The sequence below is a fragment of the Lactuca serriola genome, chromosome 3 (assembly GCF_051521515.1).
Source record: "Lactuca serriola cultivar US96UC23 chromosome 3, Lser_US96UC23_V15, whole genome shotgun sequence".
Classification (NCBI taxonomy): Eukaryota; Viridiplantae; Streptophyta; class Magnoliopsida; order Asterales; family Asteraceae; genus Lactuca; species Lactuca serriola.
The window spans coordinates 278,402,550-278,407,303 of NC_136410.1; positions in this window are offsets into that span (position 1 = coordinate 278,402,550).

Sequence of the window (4,754 nt, forward strand, 5' to 3'; positions counted from 1 at the left end):
AGATGCATGCAAGCACCTGTATTTGTAATAAACCCTATCAAGCTCACGGTTGGACAGGCCCAAACCGGAGATACAAAACTGGATTAACTAGCGAGCCCAATAGACGCAACATTTAAAAAAACACGACCCAACACAAAGTTTCAAGAATTGTATTAGTTTATATGATTATCTAATTTCTTGAAAATTGTTGATGTGAATTATCTTTACTTATGAGTTTAATCTAGATCATAGAAAAATTATTTGATTATTGTGTTAATTGGAATATTTGATCTTAATGGTTTTTATGAACTCCATAACTTGTCCTCAAGTTATGGAAAGTGAAGAGTTTTTCTTTTTAAAGTGTCATTAAGTCTCATAGGTTATGAAAATAGAAGAGTCTCTATTTTTAATGTCATCTTTAAATGATTTAATGTCTTCCATAACTTGTCCTCAAGTTATGGAACTTGAATTTTTTTTTTCATTAAACCTTAATTAAACTCATAAGTTATGAAAAAGCCAAGAGTTTTGAAAGGTTTCAAAACTTGTCCTCAAGCTTTGGAATCTGTAAACTTACCGCCATGTATACTTTAGTTCCAAACTAGACCTTAGAATTTTAAAAGTTAAAATTCAACCCTTATACTTTATAATATTATAAATTAATAATATTTATATATATGTATAAGAGTAAAGTCAGTCTTACCGTTAGTAGGCATCATTCACGAAGTCGGTCTATAAGGGGGGTATAAGGTTACTGCCTATAAAATGGCAGTTTAATGGGTGTCCACTCTCACCCACCGCTTCCTTGACCGGTGGAGGGTCGTTAGCCGAACGGGTAGGACAAGGACTATAATTCTGCCTTCATTAAAAGTATTAATGATAAATACTAAGTAACTAAACCTTTTATAAATACCCAATCTTAGTTAGTTAGGAAAATGTGAATAAGGTACTAATCCATGAAATTACACTTTGCACTTTGTTTAAGTCGGTTAGTGGAGCGTGTGTGGTTAACCGGCACACTAAGTCGTATTTAACAAGGTAGGCAAAGGGTAACTTAATGTTTATCATAGTATCGATGGAGCGTGTGTGGTTAACCGGCACATCGATTGAGGGGCAAACACTTAAGGGTGCCAAGTAATTTGCATGGTTACTTCACACCTTGTTTTGTGATCCTCGGCATCCCAGTCACAAAACCTGAAGGGCACACGCGAGATTGAAACATGCCATTGAAAATTTCAATGAATCTCAAAAGATCTAGGAATTTCAAATCCAATTAAAACCTAATAAATTATTTCGTTTTTCATGGTGGAAATTGGTGAATCGTCATTCACATACCTTCAAATATTCTATACCTTGGATTACGGCATCCCTCTTACAAGTTATAAAATAGTTTGTTGGGTCCTAGCCTTAGTATTTCATATTGGGTGTTATATTAAGGACTTTAAATCAACTATCTTGAATATCTCCCAAAAGATGTCTAGTTCAGACATCTATGATCTTCCCAAATATCTTGGAACTTCACTTCCTCCACCTCCTCCAATTATTCTCCCTAACCCACAAGTTCAAGGTCACTCAAGCCCTATTGGCAAGGCAAGGCCTAGGTGTGATCACATCTTGGAGATAAAGTCACATATTGACAAGCCGTGAGAGTTGGGTGTCAAAGTCTTAAGAAAGTTAGTGGTTCAATCACTTTCTAAGTCACATAGTGAGTTCCTTGGGACTCCTATGAAACAGACTATGACAAGAACCTTAATGATCTTATCTATTTGCTTGGTGCTACTAAATCAGAAATGATTTAGTGTACTAGTAAAGCAAATTTGATTAGGAGATCAACTTCCCAAAACTTTATGGACAGGGACAATAGTGACACAGGAAATCTAGAAAAGCATTCCCTTCCCAATGGAAAGGGATCGGCCATAGTCAACTTGGTTGACCAAATGGTAAAGAGAAAGGCTAAGTCTGAGATAGTCCCATGTACTATTACCTAAGGGTCCATATGGTCCTCTTGACAAAAAGAAAGGGCATTGGTTGCGATTCTGTCAATTTTACCTGAAAGATCATAAGGATAGTAAAGTCAATAAGTTTGACTCTATTTCAGGTAAGGTCCACTATCTAACTCGGTTAAGTTTCTATTATGAGATTCTTATTACAAGATGTGACTGAGTCACATGTTGATGTTTAAGAATTAAAGGAAAAGTGAAGGAAACTTAAAGAAAGAGTATGTTGAATCTGATCGCGAAGATGTATTTCTATCGCCTGATTGAAGATTGGATTCTTGAGCTACTCTTAGGAGTTATGATAGATTGCTAGGAAACAAGTAATAACATATTTTTCATTTCAAGTTACATTGTAAGGAAAAAGTTTTTTCTGTATTTTAAAATAAAAAAAAGTTTGTTTTACTTTATTTTTATCTCCTTACAATGGCATTCATGAAAACTTGATGTTTGTGTGTTTAGAGCAATATTGGAAATATGAATTTGATTCGTTCATTTGTGGTAGTGTCTAAATTTACCAAATAAGGAAGGATTCTCATTACCCAAGTTTCAATTGGACAGAAACTTGGAATCATGCAAGTTGTAAAGTATGATGAATGAGAACTTTCAAGCATTGGAAAAATTAAGACTAACTACTTGTTCACATGGATGTGTGAGTCAAGAGAAGGACTAAGGGATCAAGTACACTTTCTTGTGCACTTGTCAATGTCCACCACAAAAGATGGATAAGAATATTCATCATGATTTACTAAGGTTTAGTAAATATGATTATACTTACAAGCTTAAGTATAATTCTGAAACATTGGAAAATTTTCAATGTATGACAGAACGAATAAGAAGAATCAAATTATGTAGAAGGATAAAAGTTTCTCAAATCTGAAAAGATGGGAGAGTACTTTAGTATCATGTTTTATGGTCATCTTAATGATTTTGAGACCTTATCACAATTCATCCTCTAAGTACATTCTGATAGTTAAGAAGAGGAGTTATGAATAGTTGAAGTGGTTAAATCAAGAAGATGATTCATACTTCATTCCAAAACAATTCATAGAGTTATACTCTAAGATTCTCACTTGAGTGTCGTGTCTTAAAGAAGGTTTAAAACACTTGTCAAATGTAAAAGTAAAAGTTTTCTACTCTTGTACATTTGAAATTGGTAAGTTGTGATGTTTTGGATAAAACAAAGACCAACTAAGGCTAATTGTGTTAAGTGTTTATCTTAATTAGAATCCACACTATCTCTTGAATATTTGGCAAGAAAGTCGTATAGGTCAAGGAGATGCTGGGAGTCTAAAAGATCATGAAAAAGGTTTCAAGAAGTAATCAAGAATAGAACCTGTATTTCATCGCTAGCACACAAAAAGAGGTTTATAACCTATTGTGCTGACATTTCTGTGCCCATTCCAGTTAACTTGGCTATATATTTGAGTTCTACATGTTCTCTATTGTTTGCATAACTACTTGGAAGCAATGGCTGGCCCTTGAGCTGCCAGGTGGCAAGAAGTTAAGATTGCACAAGTTCAATCCATATGAGTTTGGATTTGTCATTATCCTTATCTTGTGACTATGGTTTTGACAATTCACATGGATAAGAACACATACACCATTAAATCTAAGTGTCATAAGGTTTCTCTTCGATTCATGAAAATGATGGTAAGGAAACTCTTTCACTAAGTAGATTTTGAGTAGTAGCAATTGTGGGAATGACAAAAGGTCTAAACATTATGATTATGGCATCCCTCTTCATAATTGTTTAGACACACATGTGAGCTATCTAAGAGAGGTGTATGATATTGATAAATGTGACAACCCGAAATTTCCATTCTGAACAAACCATATGAAGCCAATAGATGTAGAACAGTTACAGTGAAAACTCAGATTTCAAGTATAAGTTTGGCAGTTTTCAGGATTTTACACTTAAGGAGATATTAGGAAAGTGGATGCACTAGGGTTTTGTGCAACACAGTTATTCCAATACTCTAGGACATTAGAATTCGTTTAAGGAATAAAAATATTTTCTGCCAAAAATATCTCAGGACTATAAATAGAATTATGAACCAAATTGGTTCATTAGTTGAATTCCATTTAGAGAAAAGTCAAAATTCTCTCTCACGGATCTTCAGGTTTTTATCCCAAATTGTGAGTAACTCTTTGTAGTAGTGTTAGAAAGCTTTAAATGTGTTCATAACATAGATTACATAGCTAAATCATTCGATTTAGGAGTTTACTCCCCAAGGTGTTCTTGGGCGGTAAACTCCCGAAACCAAGCCTAGATTGTCCCCCGTGATATATTACTGCCTTGGACTTGTATAGGAGTGTATTAGGGACATGAAATCAAGCAAGAATCACCCAAGTTTGGGAGTTCACGGCCCAAGAGTAACTTAGGCCATAAACTCCAAAAAGCATGCTCAAAATGGTGCTTTTAAGGCACCTAAGGCTTAGACTTGATTTTAGACATGTACCCTAAAGTGTTTAAAGCCTAGAAAACATAAGGAATCACAAGTATTAAGGAGTTTACGGCCAAGACAAGTTCTTGGGCCGTAAACCCCTATAAAGGGGTCAAATGACACCCTAACTCCTTCCTTATGCCTAGAAGCCAACATAGATCATAACCTTGAAATGTTAGAGACTTGAAAACACCATAAACACCCTCCCAAGGGAGTTTATGGCCGTAAACTCCAAGGGAATATGGTCCCAGGGCCGTAAACTCCTTAAAGGAGTTAATAGGAAGCCCAAACACTTGATTTAGCCTTGAAACAATTCACCACTAGAGTTGTAGTAATT